This window comes from Lissotriton helveticus, chromosome 1_1 (genome assembly GCF_964261635.1).
Source record: "Lissotriton helveticus chromosome 1_1, aLisHel1.1, whole genome shotgun sequence".
In the NCBI taxonomy this organism is placed as follows: Eukaryota; Metazoa; Chordata; class Amphibia; order Caudata; family Salamandridae; genus Lissotriton; species Lissotriton helveticus.
The window spans coordinates 1,460,170,573-1,460,195,355 of record NC_136057.1 but is presented as its reverse complement, the minus strand read 5'-3'; the positions used below and the strand labels follow the sequence as shown (position 1 = coordinate 1,460,195,355).

The following is a 24,783-nucleotide window of genomic DNA, read 5'->3' as shown; positions in this document are numbered from 1 at the left end:
GTAGAGCCAGAGAAACTAGGTCAGCAGAGCTGCTTTAGAACCAGAGAACCAGGTCAGCACAGCTGCTTTAGAACCAGAGAACCAGGTCAGCAGAGCTGCTCTAGCTGACACTTATTGACTGACACTTATTGACTGACACTGATTGACTGACACTGACTGACTGACACTGACTGACTGACACTGACTGACTGACTGACACCTCTCTACTTCTCCAGTATTCGGGTGTCTTTCATAGATTCACATGCTTGAATATTCCCCGTCGTCGCAGTGGGAGTCCCACGGTAAATAAAATAACAATAATATATATATATATATATATATATATATATATATATATATATATATATATGTAATAACATAAAACCTGAAATATGTACCAGAAAAAAGGCATAACCTGCCTACACATATTCCTACAGGAATGCATGAGAAAGGAAAAAACCATATGCAGTCTATCCCTGTCATTATGTTGGTCCAAATTGCAGCCAATGAGGCGAGAGCAACCCTCTAGAACCTTCTCCTCAGAGCTCAGCACCTAAGATTTTCTACCGCACGCCGTGTGTAAGGGAGTCTCCCTGAGCTCTGCTCAGTTTTCTATTCTCTTCAGGTTTTTCCTGGTTCTTCAACATGTCTACAAGTAAGAAGTCTCTTTTCAGAGCTTGTTCTTCCTGTGGAAAGCTAAGACTTTTTTCAGAGGACCCACACAGTAAGTGTATTTACTGTCTTTACCCGGACCATGAGGTGGGGAGCTGTAAGTTCTGTAGGACATTCTCCACAAAGACTTTAAAAGACAGGGAAGGCCGTTTATTCCTCTGGCTCCATAGACTTAAGGATAAAGATAATGTACTTTCTGATGCTGAAAGTCTTATTTCTGGCCATTCCCAAGCTGCCTCCAAACGTGCTAGTGTGCAGGAGTTGCCTTCTCCATTTAAAAAAAAGAAGATGATGTCTCTTTCCTTGGCCCCTACGATGTCTTCACCACTTCCTACCACTTCTGGGCCCACGAAACTTGGCTCTCAGGCTCCTGCTACATCTTCCTCAGGTTTTTCTGTGAAGAAAACTGTTTTTCCGTCGACGACGGTGTCGTCTACAGTTCCGTCGACGAGATTGGCTGTCTCTGGTTCAAAATCGACGACGACGGTCACGACGACGCTTGCTTCTGGATCGTCTACAGCCCTTTCGTCGACGTAATCGTCGTCGATGAAGGTAATTCTCAGTTCTAAGACTGTGTCGTCGATTATTCCAATTTCATCGTCGTCGACGAAGAAACCTCCGCCGTCGACAGTTCGTTCATCGTCGACGAAGGGTGTTAAGATGTTGGTTTCGTCGACGCCTTCGACGACGAGTGTTCCGTCGACGACGAAGAAGATGAAGACTAAGGTCCCGTCGACGTCTACGTCGATGAAGGTTCCGTCGTCGGCACCATTGCCGTCGACGACGTCACCATCGACAACGGCCTCGTCGACGAGGTCACTGTCGACGGCAGTTTCGTCAAAGGAAACTGAAAAGACCGCAGCATCGTCTATGCTGCCGACAGCACCGTCGGCGGAAGGATTGCCATCGACGAGGGAATATCAAAATGTAGAAAAGACAGTACCATCTACATTTGCCTCTCTACCTTTATTGCCACTATCTTCCAGCAGTTTGGCCAATGTTGACACTCTTCAAAAAGGGGGTATGGTTCAACCTCCCTCTCCTTTGTTTGCTACAGACTCAGATCAGGAGTCTGAAGAGGATGTCCATGAAGCTTTCTCTGAGGCTCGTAGTCCATCAGATTTAATTATAAAATGTCAGGAGTTCAGTAATGATGAGGAGGAGCAGTATGGCCAACAGGATGAGGTTCAGGCTCAAATTCCGACTGCGATGTTACCTTTGTCGCTGATCTCGAACCTTCAAAGTATGTTGGACGACTATAATCGACGCTTCCCACCATCACCACAAGTGCCTACAGTTCCTTCAGTCTTAACCCCTATTACGGAGCCACCAGCTGCTCCTTCAGTACCTTCACCACCTGCTGCCATTCAGCGACACACATCAATTCAAGTGCACGCAACTGTGTATCCTGATGATGACAAAGAGAACCCTCCGGAACGAGAAGATGGGGAGGTTACAGATGTAGATGGTGATGATATTATGGCGGAGTGGGATGACTATCGGGCACAAACACCATCCCCATCTCAAGTGACGCCAGGGGATTCTCCTCCGGTGGATATTGCAAGCTTCCATCAGTTGATGGACAGAGAGCGGCTCAGCGTTTTAAGTTACCACGAGCTCAAAGGGAGGAAGAGTGTTTCCTTTATGATTTCAAGAGCCAACCATTCAAACAGATTCATACTGTTCCAATTATAGATTTCATCTGGGCTGAAGGGGTGAAACTCATGAAGACGCCAAATTCTTTGCCTCCCCAATTACCACGATTGGAAAAGAAATATAAGGCGCCGGTCGGATCTCCAGCACGCCTCATTGGCCAGCCGAAGCCAGATTCAGTTGTTACACAGGCAGCTCAGAGGGGATCCCGGAATCCTGCATCTACTACTACAGCTCCTCCGGACCGTGAGGGCCGTCGCCTTGATGCTATAGGGCGCAAGTTTTCGTCGATGTCTTCCACTACGGTGAGAGTGGCTAACGCTATGGCCATCTTGGGTCGATATGACCGTCAAGTTTGGGCAGATATGTCTGCCTATGTGGCGTTACTTCCGGATGCTTCCAAGGCGGAAGCATTGCAGCTTCTTCAGGAAGGTAAAAGAACGTCTGAAGAATTAATTGATTGTGCAGTAGATGTAGCCTGCACTGCATTCCGACAGCTCGCTGGAGCGGCTGTCTTACGTAGGCAAGGTTGGTTGCGCTCCACCTCCTTCCATCAGGAAGTTCAAACTAAAATTCTCGATATGCCATATGATGGCGAATCACTCTTTGGAGCACACATTGACGAGGCGTTACAATCTATAAAGAAGGACACAGACACTGCACGTGCCTTGGGGACTCTTCAATTTAAGAAACAGCCCTTTCGGGGTGCTAGAGGACGAGGCACCAATTCCAATTTTCGAGGAGGAAGCAATCAATATCGCTCCTATAACCAAAGCAACCAGCGTTTCTCCAGTAACCGACAGCAGTCGTCTCGTCAACAGCCGGCCAAGACCTATAGAGGGAAGACCTCTTACAGAGGATCTTCTAATAAACGACAATGACTTGCCTTTAACTCAGCAGGTTGAAGGTCGAATCTCTCTGTTTGGTTCTCAATGGTCCTCCATCATCACGACCGTTGGGTGCTAGACATTGTAGAAAAAGGCCATGCATTGGAATTCGTCAAAATCCCTCCTCCAACTCCACCTTCCAGACCGCCACCTCCGCACCTCAAGGAACTGTTCCAACAAGTTCACCTTCTGATTCAGAAGGGTGCAGTAGAGGTAGTGCCAAGGTCTCAAAGAGGGAAGGGGTTTTATTCCCGATTTTTCCTAATCGTCAAGAAGAATGGAGACCAATATTGAACTTGAGAGCGCTAAACCAATATCTCAAGAGTCAATCCTCCCGTATGCTAACGCTTACAGAGATCTTGCGTTTGCTCTTAGTCGGAGATTTCATGGTTACTATCGACCTCCGAGACGCCTACTTCCATGTTCCAATACTCCTACGTCATCGGAAGTTCCTGCGATTTCAGGTGGGGCAACAACATTTCCAGTTCAGAGTATTGCCATTTGGCCTTCGGTCCGCCCCTCGAGTCTTTACCAAGATGTTGGCTCCTGTAATGGCCTATCTACGCCTCCAAGGTGTCCAGATATTCCCATATCTTGACGATTGCCTCCTGAAAACGCAGTCTCGCGCACAACTGCTTCGGCATACCTCCCTTTGTCAGAGAGTGTTTCGTTCCTTGGGTCTGTCTCTCAACCTAGAAAAGTCCCAATTACGCCCTACTCCTTGCAAGGATTTTCTAGGGGCCACATTGGATACCATGCTGGCAAAAGCATTTGTGGTACTGGAACGTCTCCAAAGGATTCTTCGTCTCGTATCTCTTCTACTATCAAAGAGGTACGTTTCAGTTCGACTGCTGAAGTCATTACTGGGGATGGCAACGCACTCATCCCACATTGCAGACTGCGGACACGTACCATTCAAGAAGAATTAGACGGACAGTGGCGTCAGGTCACCGGATCCTTCAACGATCTAATTTGTGTCACAACTCGCATGCAAACAGCGCTCAAATGGTGGACACAGCTAGTAAATCTTGCAGCAGGGATGTCCTTCCTATCTGTCACTCCAGATCTCACGCTCACGACGGATGCCTCTTTGGAGGGATGGGGGGCACACCTCCAGGACCTATCCATAAAAGGAAAATGGACTCTGCCTCAGAAGGCCTGGCACATCAACAAGTTGGAGCTCATGGCTATATTTCTAGCGCTCAAGTCTTTTCAACCCGTGCTGCAAGGAGAGTCTGTCCTTATACAAACAGACAACACAACCTGCATGCATTACATAAACAAGCAGGGCGGAACAAGATCTCCGGTACTGTCTCGACTGGCACAGTCAAATTGGGACTGGTCACTCAAGCACCAAATCACAATCACCGCAGTTCATCTCCCAGGGATATCCAACCTCCTGGCGGATTCCCTCAGCAGGTCCCGATCATCCATCCACGAGTGGGAGCTACATCAACCAACACTCTAAATGATCTTTCGTCGTTGGGGTCGCCCGACGCTGGATCTCTTTGCCACACCAGAGAACCGGAAATGCCCAGCTTACGCAAGTTGGCATCCCCACAAAGGGTCACAGGGCAATGCCCTTTTGATGAACTGGTCCAATCTGTTTGCTTACACCTTTCCTCCGATCCCCCTAGTGCCTCGGGTGCGCTGGAAGATACGGAGAGAACCCTGCCACATCCTTCTCCTTGCTCCCAGGTGGCCACGTCAGGCATGGTTCTCGGAGTTGCTTCTTCTGTCCCAGTGCGAGCCCATCCTTCTACATCCTCGGATGGATCTTCATTCCATGGACAGGGGTCTAATTTACCATCCGGACCCCTCTTCTCTGAGCTTATCAGCCTGGAACCTGAACACTGCGAATTTGCACATCTAGCCATTCCTCAAGAATGTCGAGACATCCTTGCTCAGGCCAGAGCTCCTTCAACTATAAAGACTTACAAGTTGAAATGGAAACGATTCTGCCATTGGTGTGCTGCTGCCGGTGTTCATCCCATACGTGCAACGCCTGCACAGCTCCTCCCTTTCTTCTTTCAGTTGGCTCAGTCAGGATTGTCTCATGCCACTTTAAGAGTTTTTCTGGCGGCAATTTCACGCTTCCGCCACGATGGCTCCACCTCCCTCTGTTCCTCTAGGATAATACGCCAATTTTTCAAAGGACTATTTCATAAATTTCCACCAATTCGGCGCCCTCCTCCTGCTTGGCGCCTTAACATTGTTTTAGCACAATTAATGAAAACGCCATTTGAACCAATACATAGAGCTGAACTCAAGTATCTCACCTGGAAGGTTGCTCTTCTCCTTGCATTAACGTCCTCTCGTCGAGTAAGTGACATTCATGCATTTACGATCAGTCCACCATTTCTTCAGTTTCAATCAGATTGTGTGGTGCTTCGCACTAACCCTACTTTTCTACCTAAAGTACCTTCAGATTTCCACATCAATGAACCTGTTATTCTGAAGACTTTCTTTGCTAACCCACAGTCTCCTGCCGAACAACGCTTGCACTCCTTAGACATTAAACGGTGCTTGAAGTTCTACATCAGCAGAACGGCTCAGTTCCGCAAATCTGACCAACGCTTCCTTCGTGGCTTATGGACGTTTTCACAAGGGGCGTCCAGTTACCAAACCTACTATAGCCCGTTGGGTGTCTTCGGCTATTGCTTTCTGCCATCAAAATGCAGGTAAACCTCTGCAATCTTTGATGAGGGCCCATTCTACCAGATCAATGGCGTCCTCTACTGCCTTATTTGCCGGTGTCCCGCTGCATCAGATTTGCAGAGCAGCCACGTGGTCCAGCAGGCACACGTTCACGAAACACTACTGTCTGGGTGCCATGAATGAAGCGGATACCGCAGTAGGACAAGCTGTGCTTCGTAATCTTTTTCAATAAGGTGAGCCTCTGTTCTACCCTCCTCCTTTTGGTTTCCAAGTAATTATTGACTGTTTGCTAAATATATGTACTCTATACATATGATCTTCAGTCTCTTTTTATGCTTTGTAACTATGGAAACTTTTCTTTGGTGCTGACTGCTATCTATTCTATATTCAAGCATGTGAATCTATGAAAGACACCCTAATACTGCAGAAGAACAATGGTTACTTACCTGTAAACAGGTGGTTCTCCAGTATTGGTGTCTTTCATAGATTCACATGCGACCCTCCCTCCTCCCCTCAGAGGCTCTCTTCTCCTCTTAGACTCTTGGGTCACTCTTGTGCTACGAAAATCTGAGGTGCTGAGCTCTGAGGAGAAGGTTCTAGACGGTTGCTGTCGCCTGATTGGCTGCAGTTTGGACCAACATAATGACAGGGATAGACTGCATATGGTTTTTTCCTTGTGTTGGCAGGTAATGCCTTTTTTCTGGTACATATTTCAGGTTTTATGTTATTACATACATATACATATATATATATATATTTATATATATATATATATATATATATATATATTTGCTATTTTATTTACCGTGGGACTCCCACGACGGGGAATATTCAAGCATGTGAATCTATGAAAGACACCAATACTGGAGAACCACCTGTTTACAGGTAAGTAACAATTGTCTACTACTCATTCTCTACTACTCACTCTACTACTCACTCTCTACTACTCACTCTCTACTACTCACTCTCTACTACTACTCGCTCTACTACTTGCTCTACTACTCGCTCTATACTACGCTCTACTACTCGCTCTACTACTCGCTCTACTACTCGCTCTACTACTCGCTCTCTACTACACGCTCTACTACACACTCTCTAGTTCTTGCTCTCTATTACTCTCCACTACTCACTCTACTACTCTCTACTACTACTCATTCTCTACTACTCATTGTACTACTCTCTTCTACTCACTATCTACTACTCGCTCTACTACTCACTCTCTACTATTCATTCTCTACAACTTGCTCTTTACTACTCTCCACTACTCACTCTCCACTACTCACTCTCCACTACTCACTCTCCACTACTCGCTCTCTACTACTCTACTACTCACTCTACTACTCACGCTCTACTACTCACGCTCTACTACTCACGCTCTACTACTCATGCTCTACTACTCATGCTCTACTACTCACTCTCTGCTACTCACTCTACTACTCTCTACTACTCTACTACTCACTCTCTACTACTCACTCTACTTTCTCTTCTACTCTCTACTACTCACTCTCTACCACTCACTCTCTACCACTCACTCTCTACCACTCACTCTCTACCACTCTCTCTACTACTCTCTCTACTACTCTCTCTACTACTCTCTACTACTTGCTCTCTACTACTTGCTCTCTTCTACTTGCTCTCTACTACTCACTCTCTACTACTCTCTCTACTACTCCACTACTCTCTACTCCACTACTCTCTACTACTCACTCTCTACTACTCTATTACGCTCTCTACTACTCACTCTACACTACTCTCTACTACTCACTCTACTACTCTCTACTACTCGCTCTACTACTCACTCTCTATTACTCCACTACTCACTCTCTACTACTCTACTAGTCTACTACTCTCTGTACTATTCACTCTATTATCTCTACTACACACTCTCTACTACTTGCTCTCTACTACTTGCTCTCTACTACTCTCTACTATTACTCACTCTCTACTACTCCACTACTCTCTACTACTCTCTCTCTACTACTCTCTCTCTACTACTCACTCTCTACTACTCACTCTCTACTACTCACTCTCTACTACTCACTCTCTACTACTCACTCTCTACTACTCACTCTCTACTACTCTTTCTACTACGCTCTCTACTACTCACTCTCTACTACTCATTCTACAACTCACTCTCTACTACTCTCTCTACTACTCTCTCTACTACTCTCTCTACAACTCTCTCTACTACTCACTCTCTACTACTCACTCTCTACTACTCTACTAGTCTACTACTCTCTCTACTACTCGCTCTCTACTACTCATTCTACAACTCTCTCTCTACTACTCACTACACTACTCTCTACTATCTCTACTACTCACTCTCTACTCTCTCTACTACTCTACTACTCTCTCTACTACTCTCTCTACTACTCACTCTACTACTCACTCTACTACTCACTCTACTACTCACTCTACTACTCACTCTACTACTCACTCTACTACTCACTCTCTACTACTCACTCTCTACTACTCACTCTCTACTACTCACTCTCTACTACTCACTCTCTACTATTCACTCTCTACTATTCACTCTCTACTATTCACTCTCTACTACTCACTCTTTACTACTCACTCTCTACTACTCACTCTACTGCTCACTCTCTACTACTCTCTACTACTCACTCTACTACGCACTCTCTACTACTCTACTACTCACTCTCTACTAATCGCTCTACTACTCACTCTACTACTCGCTCTATACTACTCTCTACTACTCTCTCTACTACTCTCTCTACTACTCTCTCTACTACTCTCTCTACTACTCTCTCTACTACTCACTCTACTATTCACTCTCTACTACACACTCTCTAGTTTTTGCTCTCTACTACTCACTATCTACTACTCGCTCTACTACTCACTCTCTACTATTCATTCTCTACTACTTGCTCTTTACTACTCTCTACTAACTCTCCACTACTCACTCTCTACTACTCACTCTCTACTACTCTACTACTCACTCTACTACTCTACTACTCACTGTCTACTACTCATGCTCTACTACTCACTCTCTGCTACTCACTCTACTACTCTGTACTACTCTCTAGCACTCACTCTCTACTACTCCACTACTCACTCTCTACTACTCACTCTCTACTACTTTCTCTACTACTCTCTACTACTCACTCTCTACCACTCACTCTCTACTACTCTCTCTACCACACACTCTCTACTACTTGCTCTCTACTACTCGCTGTCTACTACTCTCTCTACTACTCTCTCTACTACTCCACTACTCTCTACTACTCACTCTCTACTGCTCTAGTATGCTCTCTACTACTCTCTCTACTACTCACTCTACACTACTCTCTACTACTCGCTGTCTACTACTCTCTACTACTCACTCTCTACTCACTACTACTCCACTAACTCTCTACTACTCTACTAGTCTCTACTACTCTCTGTACTACTCACTTTACTATCTCTACTACACACTCTCTACTACTTGCTCTCTACTACTTGCTCTCTACTACTCACTCTACTACTCACTCTACTACTCCACTACTCTCCACTACTCTCCACTACTCTCTACTACTCACTCTGACTCACTCTGACTCACTCTCTACTACTCATTCTCTGCTACTCTCTACTACTCATTTTCTACTACACACTCTCTACTACTTGCTCTCTACTACTTGCTCTCTACTACTCGCTCTCTACTACTGTGGAGTAGTGTGGCTCACTGGTTAGAGGCGGCAGACCCGGGAGCAGAAGTCGGCCCGGGACCAGGGTTCAATTCCCGACGCGGCAGGGTCGTGGACTTGGGTCAGCGGATTTGATAATTCTCGCTTTGGTGCTTACTCTAACCATGGGTCCCACTCGGCAACTCTGGGCATTAGCTTGCCTCATCTCCACAACGGCCCCATCAATTCTGGGGATGCCTGGCTCCACCTTGGGGACTCCCAGCAGGGACCATCCCACAGGGAAAGCCAGGACGGGTTCCCCAGAGTTATACAGCGCCAGGAAACCTATGGACGGGTAGCAGTGCGCTTTACAAGCTCAAATACATTTACATACATTTACATTTACTCACTCTCTACTACTCCACTACTCTCTACTACTGCTCACCAGGGAAGTCTGCTGCTGGTATTCAAAGTGCATGTTTCAGTCTGCATGTTAGAATTTTTTAATGAAATAGAAGAGGATTTGAGAAGTCAAAATGTGCCCTAATTTTTCTTTGTGCAACACTAATCATAATTTCTATGGCAAAATGAAGCCCCTCATTGTGTTCCTTTGCAAATTAAATGTTTTAAGTGTTACCACTTTATTCCAGTCAAGATGGCTTCACGTGTTCCATACGTTTGTAATAAGTAAGACTGTTAGCGCTCTAGTTGTTCTTTAGAACAATCTGGGACATTCTGTCATTGGGGTATACTTGGGCTAAATCTGGGTGATATTTCCTCATTTACTACAGTCTCCTCAGTAGGAAATACTTTCAGTGTTTTACTTTGGTTCCATCAAGAAGGCATTCAGATGTGTCATACATTTGCCATACATTCTGAATGTTAGCACTCTAGTTCCTCATTAGATCACTGTAGTAAAACTACTGCTCACCAGGGAAGTCTGCTGCTGGTATTGAAAGTAAATGTTTCAGTCTGCATGTCCGAATTTTTTTTAATGAAATAGAAGAGGATTTGAGAAGTCACTCAAAATGTGCCCTAATTTTTCTTTCTGCAGCACTAATCATACTTTCTATGGCAAAATGAACCCCTTCATTTTGTTCCTTTTTAACTTAAATGTTTTAAGAGTTACCACTTTATTCCAATAAAGATGGCTTCAGGTGTGCTATACTTTTATCATAAGTAAGGCTGTTAGCACTCTATTTGTTCTTAAGAACACTTTGGGAAGCTGCAGTGGAACACAAAGGAATCAACTGACAGTCTCTGCCCTTGTTGGATGTACATGTTTTACTGAGAATGTCAGACTTCATTCTCACATGACTGAGAAAGATCATGTGAATTTACAGACAATACACTCTCAGTTTAGCTTATAGATCACCTTTCAAACGTCTGTGGGAAAAGCATGAGAAAATAGTTTTCTCTCAAACCTGATTCATGATATCCCAGCAGAAGGCTTTTTCACATGGTAAAATCACCTTAGAACACACCACAATTCCTAAAATGAGTAAAGTCTTAAAACCTTTTATTAACTGCAATGCTTTTTAATGAGGTGCTATCATGTATATTGGTCCCAAGATGGCTGCCAACACTTCTTGGATGAAGTGCTGACAGCCAATCAGATCTCACGATGAGATGTGTCGTTAGGCTCAGCCCAGATATATATGTATTTTTTTCCTTTAATATCTAAAAAACTACTGAACAGATTTACACCATTTAACCAGAAGGCACGAGTGTGAACCAAGGACTACCTCTTTGCCAAATTTGGTGCAATTCCGTTCAGCAGTTCGGGCTGTAGCTGCGATTAAAGGTTCCTATGGAAAATTGCATGGGGAAAACACATTTTGGGACCCACCTTTTTTCTCAGCCCCCGCTTGAGGAATCACCCCAAGACTTTCAGGATAGGAGCGGACTGGAGCTGGCCATATGTTTTGAAACTTTCGCGAAGATTCGTCAACCGGCGCCAAAGTTATTCCAAATAGAATGTTGCAGATTTCCTAGGGAAAATAGGTCCTAACTATTCGCCAGTAGGTAATATATATATATGTGTGTGTGTGTGTGTGTGTGTGTGTGTGTGTATCTATATATATATATATATATATATATATATATATATATATATATATTTATTTATTTTTTTTCAACGCTTGGCTCCTCGTCACGGAGGCCAATTCCAATCAAGCGCACATCAAAGCCATTTACGATATCCAATTTTGCCACATTTATTACGAGTTGCAAAAAGTTAACAAACGCGATTCGGCGTTGCTGCCTTCGTCAGTGTTAACCTTATATGACTGATGTTACTAAGGGTATGCTTAAGATACTGATTAAGCATGCATGGAGTGATTGAATCAAACTACAGGAGGAAATCAAAGAAATTGAAAAACAAATAAGTGGAGAAAAAGACTCTAAGAAAAGTGAAGAATTGCGACAACTGATGAAGAAACGATTAATTGACTATGAGGCAACAATTAAAGTAAGAAAACAGACCAAATTCTTACGGGATGAACGTGACTATGCTAATGGTCAAATTTTAACGTTCCCCAAAAAATACGATGCTCCCCGAAGGGAGTTGAAATCTGGGAAACCTAAACCCACAATTCAATTGAGCACCTCAGAATCTGAAGTGGAGGTTTCGGAAGACGAACAAGCCCATAGTTCTAAAGAAGGCGGAGAAGTAAATACATCCACAACTTCTTTTCAAGAGTACGAACTAATGCGAGGCCTGAGACAAAGACCAGCCCCACGCACACATCCTCCAGAGGCAAGGAAAGGAAGACAAGGAGGGGCAAGAAAGGCAGGAACGGAAAATACAACTCCGATGGTAACTCGGAGCAAACGAGGGGCACGATGGAATTAAGCACAAACAAATCCAAACAAACTGTGATCAATTTGTCAAACAGAGAACTGACTGATACTGAATTAAAAGTATTGGAACTAGGTCTTACTTTTTGCCCCACACCATCATTTGAATATACGCAAGTACGCATAGACTTGTACAAATTTATCCGTAAAATCAAACTTATGAAAATTCATGTTACATCCTAAAGTTGAAATCCCCAAACTCACGGATGATAGAGAGATCTCGGACGAGCTAACTGGAGCTGAATTACAAGCCATCCTGACACTGCATGACTTGGCTGAGGAATCAGAGCATCAAGGAAATCATGAGGCGAATCCAACACAAATATTGGAACAGACAGGCATCATACAAAAAGGCTGCAAAAGTCTATTGAAAATGAAATCTAAATTCATCCCAAGAACTCCTTATGATGCCATTGACACCTTTCAAGAGGTTGTAATTGAGGATTTGAGAAACTTACAAAAAAAGAAATTCAATCATAACAAGAAAACTTTAACCAAAGAACAATGGGAAGTGGTTAAAGAATTGAAAAACGATGACAGGATCATCATCAAACCCTCAGACAAGGGTGAAAATGTTGTGATCATCAACAAATTACAATATGAAGATGAAGCTCTGTCCCAATTGAAAAAGACAGAACATTATAATCCTATCAACAAACAATTTTATCTGAAGAGCATATCAGATTTCACTAATCTAATTACAAAATGGAGAGATGAAGGAATATTGGAACAGGAGGATTGGCTTTTTCTTAAATGTGACCACCCTGAACTAGCCACCTTCTACCATCTCCCAAAAGTGCACAAAAGCAAGATATGGCCGCCAGGAAGGCCTATTGTGTCATCAAAAAACAGTTTGTTGGAGAACACATCTACATATATTGATCATTTTATTTCCCCTTTTGTCAAGGATCTAAGTTCCTACTTAAGAGACACCAAAGACTTCCTACGCATCATTGAAGGAACCTCCTGGGATGAAGAGATGCTGTTAATAACTCTGGACATTTCCAGTCTTTATACATCCATAAGACATGAAGACGGTTTGAAAGCCATGGCTTTCTTTCTGGAAAAAAGAGCACTCAAATATCGAAAACACAATCAGATGTTAATTGACTTGACCAGGTTTTGTTTGTGTAACAATATCTTTACATTTGCAGGACAATTGTATTTGCAACACCAAGGTACCGCGATGGGCATGTGCTTCGCCCCCAGTTACGCGAATTTATTCGTGGGCTGGTGGGAGAAGCACGTGGCCTGGGCGGGCACCAATGAAAAATGGATGGACAAGATCGCCTTGTGGACTCGCTATATCGATGATTTGTTCGTCATATGGCGAGGTACTCAAGGGGAAGCAGAGGAATACATACAGTCTTTGAATGTCAATGAGTACAATTTGGAATTTACGAGCAATATCAGCAACAAAGACGTTTTCTATCTAGATCTGAGAGTATATGTACAAGATAGCAAACTGGAAACTGCACTTTTTCTAAAACCGACAGCAGGAAATACTATCCTGCATGCAGGTAGCTGTCATCCTAAAAGTGTAGTCAATAACATTCCATTGGGCGAATTCCTAAGAATGAAACTGAATTGTTCTACCAAACCAGAATGTGACATAGCAATAGCACAATCGCGTAATAGATTCCAACAGAGAGGCTATCGCAAAGGCATACTAGATCAGGCTCAAATAAAATGTGATTCTGTTGAGAGAAGCCTCTTATTGGTAGACAAACTCAAAATCCCAGATCAGAAAGTACGAATGATTACCAACTTTACCGAGAAATCTTCTGAAGTATTTCAAATTCTTAAAAAAAATTAGAAAGTCTAGAAATCTGATAATGTGGTTGGGAAAGTCCTACCCCCTAATCCATTGGTGACATATAGAAAGGGCAATTCCTTGAGAGACCACCTAGTGAACAGCCATTTTGAATCTATAAAGAGACAAAAGATACCTATTGTAGGATTGTACCCTTGTATGAAATGTAAGGCATGTAGAACTAGCCACAAAGTTAAGGAATATCTCATACCGGGTAATAAATCAAAAAACCCCATCTCCAAATTGCTTAATTGCAACTCTGACTATACAGTTTACTGTCTAGTGTGCCCTTGTGGAAAACAATATGTGGGGAGCACTATCCATCCCACCAAAAAAAGATTCTGGAACATCTCAGCGCCATCACCAACAGGGATGTCAATTATCCCATTGCCCGCCACTTCGAAAAAGAACATGAGAGCAACTGCAATTTGCTCTCCTTCTTAATTCTAGATCAGATTGTAAAATCGGAAAGGGGCGGAGATTGGGTACGAAAATTGCGGACACTTGAATCCAAGTACATCGTCAAGTTGCAAACTAAGTCACCGAGAGGGCTTAATAATGAAGAGGAGATGTGGGTGCACATATAATAGGCCTTGTCACACATACTGTTCACATTATTCCAACTTTTGTCTCAGGTATGAATAACTAAATGATATATTCCACTGAAACATGAGCTAGGAATATAGCAATTGATGCTGCACAGGAGGTTATTTGCCCATTTAGGGCAGTATCAAATTCGATTAACTGAACTCTCCAACTGAATGTTTATCCCAGGCTTTATAAACTAGCCCTTATTTTAATATGCTGATTCACAGCCAGAATAGAGCGGCTCTTTTGTTGATAAAAATATGATTGCAATATTTAATGTGTACTTGAAATAGAATAACGAATTAAGAAGTTCAAATGAATTGAATTCAAATGAGAATTGTTATAATTTAATATATTCTGAAAAGATTTAGGTTGATTTATTCGTTGTTATATAACGCTTGTATATATACACAACAGTTGGACTTTTACCATTACAAAATGGCCGCCGATAAATGTGTTGTTTTTTAAGTTCCCTTTTCACTGTTTATATTCAGCACGTCCACTTTCTATGCACATGATCGTTGTATAGCACTATTTTATTTAAGCACGTAACTTTATTGTAAGGTTAACAGTGACGAAGGCGGCAACGCCGAAACGCGTTTGTTAACTTTTTACAGCTCTTAATAAATGTGGCAAAATTGGATATCGTAAATGGCTTTGATGTGCGCTTGATTGGAATTGGCCTCCGTGACGAGGAGCCGAGCGTTGGGAAAATAAGTACGCACACCACCGTGCGTTAAGCAGCACCCGCGGTAAACAGTGGAGCAACGGCTGGTGGATTCGAGTTTGGGAGATATATATATAAGTTTTCCTTTCTTTTTCCACAGAAAATCCCTTTCTGTTTTCCGTTGCACTTCTTTTTTGAAGACACTGCATTGTCTTTACCAATTTGCCTGGGTATATTAAGGGCTGTAAGGGTGCTGACCTTATACTGCCTGTAGTTTGGATGTCTCATGCTTCCTGTATGACATTGTTTCCTATAAGGAAACATTGTGGCTCTTATTTGGCTTACGTCTTTTCAGAAGTCTAGTTTCTCAAGCCTTGGTTCCATTTTTTGCACTTGCATTTGGTGAATGGTTGTACAGGGCATGGCATGCTTTGCATATATCAGGGCTGCATTCGATCCCTACCATCTCCACTCATTGAATATTTTAGTCTTTCGTCCATTCCTCAGTAAGACTATGCTCTGTCTGATATACCTTATCATCAAGTAAACAGAATGGATATCTCTTCCTGAGATTTCCAATATTGGCTTTTTCTTTACCTTGACCTTTTTGCCAAGTAATAGACTGGTGCTATGTTGCTGATTATTCAACTTCATACCTCTTGTTCTTTAGAACCATCTGCATGGTGGTGGATTCTGTCTATTATCGTTCTGTTTACATATACATATTTTATATGTATGTATAGCAGTTCTTAATACATATGTATATATTTTTATATATATATTTGTATCTTTTCATACAAATATATATGGATAATTGGCACTCTTATAGGCAGTTGCAATTTCAAGAAGAATTTCCGTATATCTTACATAAATGCATTTTTCCTTTTGTTCCAGTGCTACCTTAATTTGGGCATTATCTATGCACTAACTCTTCTTTTCCACTTTTATGGGGTCTATATTTAGCTTGATCCTGCTGGTCTTTTCTCTACCTTTGCGTGTTCTTCCCAGGACAAGCGTTCCATTTTATAGGTATTTGTTCTTGGGCTGTCTTCCCCAATTTTTCGATGCATGTCTTTATTCATGCCAGTGTGAAGATATTCTCGGATTCCTTTCTCTGTATTCTCTGGATAGGTTTCCCTTGAATATGGCTTTGCTAGCGAACTGAGTTTAGTTCAGTGCCATTTGTTATTGCTGCTGGTCTTCGAGTCCTAGCTGTTGATAGGTTATCACACTTGGGGTTATATAATGCTTATCATAATTTTCAATGTGGCACTCTTGTCGCAGTATTTTTTCATTGCCATCATCATGTTTTCTGTGGCTTCCAATGCAGTTCTCAATTACGTTGACTGTGGTTTTTGCCATTGCTCTTTCTCATGTATCTTCCTGTATACCTCCGGTCTTCTATCTTAATTTGGGCCAGCATGTTATTTTTCAGAACCTTTGGTAGGATCAGTTCGCAGACCTACCTCCGAGAGGGTATGGCTAAGGGTATCTAACTCAAAGTTAAGGAATCTGTGGCTAGATGTCTCTATGAGAAGGAGAAGTTACTTACCTTTGGTAACGCGTTATCTGGTAGAGGCATGATCTAGCCGCAGATTCCTTAAACTCCTAGCCATCCACCCTGCTCCGTGCAATTCTATAGTATCCCGATTAAACATCTTCAAGGGCCCTGGTTTAACTCACCAGTGGTCAGTTCGCTCATTCTGTATGCTCTGTGATTTGGTTTTGCCTTACTAAACATATATTTTTCTGAGCATTGCCATGTTATTTAAACCTTCGTAATTATTACCTACAAAAATATTTCTATCTTTTTTGGCACACAGTTTCCACAGCCGGTTTCTATAGTGGCTCCGCATTTTGGGACTGAAAGTACTTGCAGAAGAAACTGAAGTCAGAACGTCGGAGGGAGTCTCATATGGACTCCGGTGATGTCGCATGTGTGGACGATGTCTCTACGGAGTCGCGTGACACCTACTGCCAAAGCGCAGATGTAATGCTGCTGAAAAATTGCCAGATCTAGTCTGGCACCCGTAGAGACTTAAAAGTTAAAGGAATCTGCAGCTAGATCATGTCTCTTTCAGATAAGGTGTTACCAAAGGTAAGTTGATTGTCCTTTTTGTCCTGCCAAAAAGTTGACAGGCCATAGTGTAATTTTGCACTGCAATAGCCAGGCTACACAAGGCAGGCCTGAAGTCATATTTGCCCTGCCACTGAAGTGGATGGCATAATGTCTCCTGCAGTCCACAAATGACATTTAACTTCCAGGCCTTGGGTGCACTTTCTACACCACATAATAGGGACCTTTGGACAAGGTAAATATGCCCATTAGGCGTAAGCCAAATCAACCATATTTAAAGGAGGAGCACGGGCACGTTACCGCTGGTTAGCAGGGGTAAAGTGCACTGAGTTCTAAAGCCAGCAAAGCAGGTAGGGCAAACATCTAGGGGGACATCCAGCAAAGATGGTCATTTCCTTCAGATCCAGTTTTAAAATAAAAATCAAGGAGAGGTAATCTCAAGCGATTAAACTTGCATGCTTTACTTTCTAACTTGGTGCAACCTGGGGCTTATGGTAAAATAACTTCCTTGGCTGCTTTTAGATCTATGTCTAGCCCTAGATACCACTTATTAATCAACAGTTAAAGTTAGATGACCAAATGGAGGCATGGCCGAGTAAGAAAGACTTATTATATGCACACTGTGCTTTCCCCGAATGAATTCAAAGACAAGTAACAGTTAATGAGAACAACCAAAAATATTAATGTAAAACTGTAAAAAAATAAAGCTCAACACATCAAATTAGATTTAAATATACATTGCCCACCCAGATTATATTTACATTTCTCAAGCCATACCATTAGAAAAATAAAATGGTTTTACAAGGAGCTGTACACGTATGTAAAGGCGCCATACTCATGTGAGGAGAAGATGCAGAGAAACATCAAACATACATGGAATAAACCAGCGTTATTGGCAAGGTTTAGCTGTTGCATTAAATTTATGTAAAGCATTTGTCGGATCAAAAGTTAAGACGACGTAGGCGCCTTGCAATAAACGTGCTCATTTTTATATTACAATGGGCCCGTAGAGGAGTCTTTACCAAAAAATGGCCTCTTGTAGTGAAACAGAATAAGCTGTAAAAATAACTGGGGCAATTTAGCGGAATACAATGCGGCTTAAAAAATGTACAGTGAATAGAGAGGCAAGAATGTCCATGGTAAGCTTACCTAGAGCAGGCTGTGTCGGGTAAAGATCTACAAAGGAGATATGGTATCATGCTGGAAACAAACAAATATATAATAAAAATGTATATAAAGGCTGCCAAAAGGTATGGCCGTTTGCCAATAATGGTATTGTGGTAAGCATTACCTTGAAGATGCTAGAGACCATCCACTCTGCACTCTGAGGACGTGGGACAAAGCACTGTGTTCAGAAGGAACACTATTCTGACTAAAGACCCAACAAGGCCAACAAATGGCATGGGGTACCGCTTACCAGAAGGGGTAGCCTAAATTGATTGTAATTGAGATTGCTATCCACTGATGAGGGGCTTACCCAACCCCAGGGTATCTCCTTGTACAAGTATGACGGTTCCCTGAGGTTATGGTTAGGCAACACCACAGAGAACAATGAATCTGGAGTAGTCCGAATCTGATTGGCTACTTATATCATGTGAGCCAGTCACATCACCAAGAGATCAAGAACAGGGACTTTTGGTTGACACTGAATTTAATGGCCAAGGAAGTGTGTCTTTATGAAAGTAATGGGACCCCCTCTAAAGTGCTAATTCACAGGTGAGGGAGAAGAGGGGAAAAAATAACCTGTAACAACTACTCAGAACATGCACTCCCTCATGACCTCTCTATTTATTTAAGGGTTTTAGCCTCTTACATTAAATCATGGGCATAACAAACCACAACATTAACTATTACTCATTACCATTCTCTTTTTATTTTTCATTTGAATTACTTTTTCCTTTGTTAAATTTTTTTGTACATTGTAATTATTAAAAAATACAAAAAGACATTGCCTATGTACACCATTTATGCAACATGAAAATTGATTTACAAATTCACATAATAAACACAATAGGACCAGGTAGAGAACAGCTAGCAACAGACCATACATACATACTTCACACACATTCACACCACAAATTATCTGTGCAAATTGTCGCGTTTAGTTGGTTCTAGTCTAAGGGCCCAAAACCAGGGTCACTACAAAATGTAGGGTATTATAAAGACATGGTCGACGCGTTTCGGTGGTAGTAGAAGCCACCTTCCTCAGGACCCGCCAGATTATCACACAGTGTTCTCTACACCCTGGTACTTCCTGGAAAGATATATACAAAAGAACCGAATTAAGTATCTATGCCCATGAGAAATACATTATTCGGACATTGGTTTGATCAGATTAATTTACGAAAGAAAACCACAAAAATAATAATAAGAATATACACAGACAGGCCACCAGTGCCACCATATGACCAGGATGAGTGAACACAATAGTTTTTAATCACATATCCTTCAGTTCTTTTTCTCTCTTGATTGCACCCACTCACTTGGGGCAATGATGTAATCTCTTATTGCCATCACTGACTCTGGACAACGATATAAATTATTATGCCTTATACAATGACTTCTAGATTTCTGTTTTGGCACGTGCATAACTGGCACATGTGTTTACTGTTAGTCTGGAGCAAATCTAAACATCCCCAACTTCTGCCTTCCCTATTAGTTAAAGTCAAACCCTAGTTGGTACTTACTCAAGTAGAACCAAAGATGTAGCTTATCCTATTTTTCCATGGACGACCTCCTTTAGTGCGATGGTTATGTGTCCCACAAGGTTCTCCTTTGGCTGAATAAAGAAAGATGAACAGATATTGATATCACCCCTACATTACAGGAGGTATCTATCAGTAAAGAACTCAAAGCCTAATTTAGCTCAATTATTCCTAGAGTGGGTACATTACACAATCTCTCATGTTTCCATTTTGGTCACCATAGATTTCATTTCTACTGAGAAAAGAGATAAAAAGACATTGTCTCTGACTCAGCCAAGATTTGCATTTATAGCCCACTTTCGTTGTCTTGATTCCATAGGGGTCGGTCTATTCTTTTTATATTGCCTTTTCTCCCTCCTGATAGCTCCTGAGGCGTGAGCCGGGAGTAGGACAAACGCTGCTGCTTCATATTGCGTATTTGCACTAGTTACTATTTTGGATACCTGAGACAGAATTTTTTTTGCCATTTTAAAATAATTTGGGAAATGTGTTTTTAAGGGCATGTAATTTACCGCTTGATAATTCATTGGAGCGGGAAGTCAGGGGCTGTGTCTTACCTCAATCCGAGGCACGGGAAGGGGGGAAAGTTGAACCAGCGCTCACCCGGACGGCCGCCATCTTGAGTGGGCCACGGTGAGCGCTCTAGGCTTTCTCCTACCTAGCACTTCAAAAGCAGGGCTGGCGCCGGCGGTGCCGCGAAGACGCGCCAAATGCTAGCCCGTCTGCGCCAATCCCGCGCCTAGCGCCATGACCCCTGGTCGGCAGACAGCAACCAGTCCTCCAAGCATTGTCTACGGCCGCGACTTACAACTGAGTCTGGATGTTGGAGGGAGGAAAGTGAGTTGCAGTAGCCTGAGGCCTGATGAGGCCGTACAGGTAGGCACTCATGTTTGCCCAGCTTGTCTCAGGAGTCTCCCAGCTATCCTTTTAAGGCCAGTTGGGGCAGCCGCCGGTACTAACAAGGCTAAAGGGGAGGGTACACTGAGCAACATAAGCTGCCTCATGATCAACGCCAGATCATTGGTGAAACAGTCTCGAGTGAGCCGAGATGATCAAGGATAAGAAAATAAAAATTGCGTTTGTCACGGAGACATGGACGGATGCAGCCTCAGGACCTGATATAGTAAAGGCCACCCCTCCAGACTATCTCAGTTTTATCTTGGATAGGCCTCGGAAAAAAGGAGGGGGCCTGGCGGTCATCTATCACACCTCCATTAAAGGGTCTTTCCAACCTGTGCTCTCTGAGACGTGTGAAGCCCTGGAGTTTAAGCTCATCTTGTCCAACCATCAATCCTTTAGGGGTTGCCTTCTGTATAGGCCCCCCGGGACTAAGGCCCTGTTCTTAGACACCGCAGGAAGCTTCTTAGAGGAAGCCTTGTGCACAAAATCCTTAAGTCTTAGGAGATTTTAATTTCCATATAGAGAGCAGTTTAGATTCGGACACAATGGCTTTATCCCAGGTGATGCATGGGGTGGGATTAACACAAGTGTTACAGGGCCCACGCATATGGCGGGCCACACCTTGGACGGAATTTTCTCAAACAATCCGGATTTGAACTTTGCAAAGATTGATCCCGTCGCCTGGTCAGATCATGCCGCACTGTTTAATATCGCAACTGCATCACCTTATAGGGCGAGACAGGATAGGAAAACAGCTAGGACTTGTAGAGCTTGGAACAAGATTGAAGGAAGCGCTCTTGAGAACCTGCTGGTGTCTTCCATTGTCACTCTCCCAGCAGACATGAACGAAGCGGCGGCCATCTACTCTAACTGGGTTGACCATGCCTGCACCACACTAGCCCCACCAAAAAATTGTTGCCCTACCCGCACCGTTCCGTCAGCCCCCTGGTTCTCCGACGAGCTTAGAGAGTTTAAGCTCGTATGCAAAAAACTCGAACGGACCTGGCGAAAAAATTATAATGAGATAGACAAACGAAAACTTAAATCTAGCCAGGCGGTCTACAAAGACATGATCGGTAAGGCTAAACGAACATACTTCACCAACCGTATTAGTGGGGCTAAGAACTCGCCCAAGGAACTCTTCCATACGATCTCGAGCCTAGCTATCCCTAAGCCAGTGATTATTCCACCCAGCGAGGAACTCTGCGAGAATCTAGCCAAGTTCTTTTTAAGCAAGGTCGAGCACATCTTCACCTCACTTGAGCCTCATTTTAGGCAGAACATGCTAGAAGTTACACCCAGGAACCCCATAGTTAATCTACAGGAGGCCAGATTTCTAGCATTTGGCCCAGTGAGCTCGGATGAAATTAAGAAACAGCTGCCTGCCATAAAATCAGGTTCACCTTATGACCCCTGTACGGCGACCGTGGCGAAGCTGGCGGCAGCCCCGATAGCTTCCGCCTTAGCTAAGCTTTTTAATCATATGTTTGAAGCGGGGGACTTTCCAGCCTGCTGGAAACGGCCCTCAATTGTCCCTCTGCTAAAAAACCCACACTGGATATAGGCGATCCCAACAATTATCGGCCTATTGCTAGACTACCGCTGCCAGCTAAATTCATAGACAAAGTCATGAACTCTCAGCTCTGCGCATTCCTGGGAGCCACACATGGACTGGACATGGCGCAACATGGGTTTAGGGAAGGACATAGCACCGAGTCCGCCCTAATCAAATCGACGGAGGAGATCAGGAAGGTGATGGATGCAGGGGGCCGAGCGGCCCTGGTCCTCCTCGATCTGTCCGCGGCTTTCGATGCGGTCCACCACAGTATTCTGGTGGACCATTTGAAGGACTGCGGGATCCAGGGGAAGGCCCTCAGCGTCTTGAAAGCTTTCCTTACTAACAGGGTTCAGGTGGTGGCCTTGGGAGAGTTCGAGTCTAGACCATTCGAACTACCGGGGGGGTTCCCTAGGGATCTTCTTTAAGCCCCACCCTTTTCAATATATATGTCTCCTCTCTCGCCCCGGTTATCCGTGCATACGGGTTTGAATTAACATCCTACGCAGATGATACACAGATTGTGGTATCACTGCTTCCAGGGAGAGAGGATGACGTGGCCTCCAAATTCCAGGAATGTATGGCAGCAGTCGGCACCTGGATGGCCAGAAACTGCCTAAAATTGAACTCGTCCAAAACTGAGGTTCTTCTCTTTGGCTCTGATGTCAATTTCTGGAGCCCAAAGTGGTGGCCTGATGAGATGGGGACTCTCCCCACTCCTGTTACGAAGGTAAAGAACCTGGGAGTCTTGATCGATAATAAGCTCTCCTTCAAACCCCAAGTAAATGCACTGACCTCTTCCATCCACTGGTCTCTGAAAATCATCCGGAAGATTCTCCCTTTCTTACCGGAGGAGTGCAAGAAAACTGTGGTGACGGCCCTCGTGCTATCCCGCCGCGACTACTGTAATAGATTATTCTTGCAGGCACAACAGGGGCTGCTTAACAAACTGCAGGTACTTCAGAACGCTGCAGCCCGCTTTATTACAGGCCTACCAAAGTTTGCCTCCGTCTCCCGGGAACTATCGAAGCTACACTGGCTTCCAGTGCGGAAACGGATAACTTTTAAATCCTTGTGTATTGTCTTTAAGGCGGTCCACGGATTTGGCCCGTCGTTCCTACAACAGCATTTCCAGTGGTACAGGCCGGGGAGGCATCTCAGGTCGGCCAGTCTGGGGCTGATTAGGACCCCACGCATTAGGAAAGTATGCTGGGGTGGCAGAAGTTTTGTCCTAGGGGCAGCCACCGCCTGGAATTCTTTACCAACGGTACTGAGACAGATCACGGACTTGCTGGCCTTCCGGAAAAGTTTGGAAACGTGGCTGTTCACTAATTAGTCAGGAGGTTTAGGCCAGGGGAGCTATCACTATAGCGCCAGGACACCGTTTGGTAACAGTGCGCTCTACAAATGTTATAAATAAATAAATAAAATTCACAAATACAGTCTCTCCTAAATATTGGGAAAACACAATGTCACTAAATTGCTCGAATAAAATCAAGTTTTTTAAGAATATATTGCTGTCTTCTCTATACATTTAAGTATACAGAAAAAATTTCAGGCGGACCCAGGTTCATGTCCCCTTTCAGTGTGTTCCCTTTTTAAAAAATACTAATGTACCTTTCAGAGGCAGGCTATTGCCTTAAACCGACCCGCACTGAAAATGAAAAAATAGCACAGCGGCTATTTCAAAACGCATCACCCGCACAGCACGAGGAACAGCATATTTCTTATGTTCAATAACGAAGTAATGATCAGACTCTAACCAGATGGAACCTCTCTACACTCCTTATCCCGTCTTCCTTTGTGATGACTCTAGCTCTCTAATATGGATTGCCCCAGTATCATTACATGTCTGCTGTACCCGTGCTGACATCCACTAAGTCAACTACGCGCTAAATATCCCTCTTGTATTAAGCGCTTACCTCCAAAAGTTTGAATCGTCGTCCAACAAAGTGCTGCACACGTCTCCTATGGATGAATGAAAGCGGTCAAAGGTTCGCTTTTTATAGCGATCGGTTAGCCATTACCCTGCAATCTGACCACCGTGATTGCTAACACCTGGGTATAGTCGGAGATAAACGAATGACTGTTTCTTCTTTCTCAGTCGCGGCCATATTTTGTTTAGTATATCTAGACTCTATGGTCCG

The 24,783-nt window shown here is 43.5% G+C and overlaps 1 protein-coding gene and 1 long non-coding RNA gene across 2 annotated transcripts in view; one reads left to right on the top strand and one right to left on the bottom strand.

Moving 5' to 3' along the window:
• The window catches only part of VAV1 (vav guanine nucleotide exchange factor 1), a 650,161-nt gene that overhangs the window by 120,946 nt on the left and 504,432 nt on the right, over nt 1–24,783 (top strand). The window lies entirely within an intron of this gene.
• LOC144773344 (uncharacterized) lies at nt 19,345–24,764 on the bottom strand. The gene is made up of 3 exons (XR_013599959.1): nt 24,559–24,764; nt 20,164–20,255; nt 19,345–19,730 (listed from the first exon to the last, which is right to left on the bottom strand). It is a non-coding gene; the product is annotated as an uncharacterized LOC144773344 (long non-coding RNA).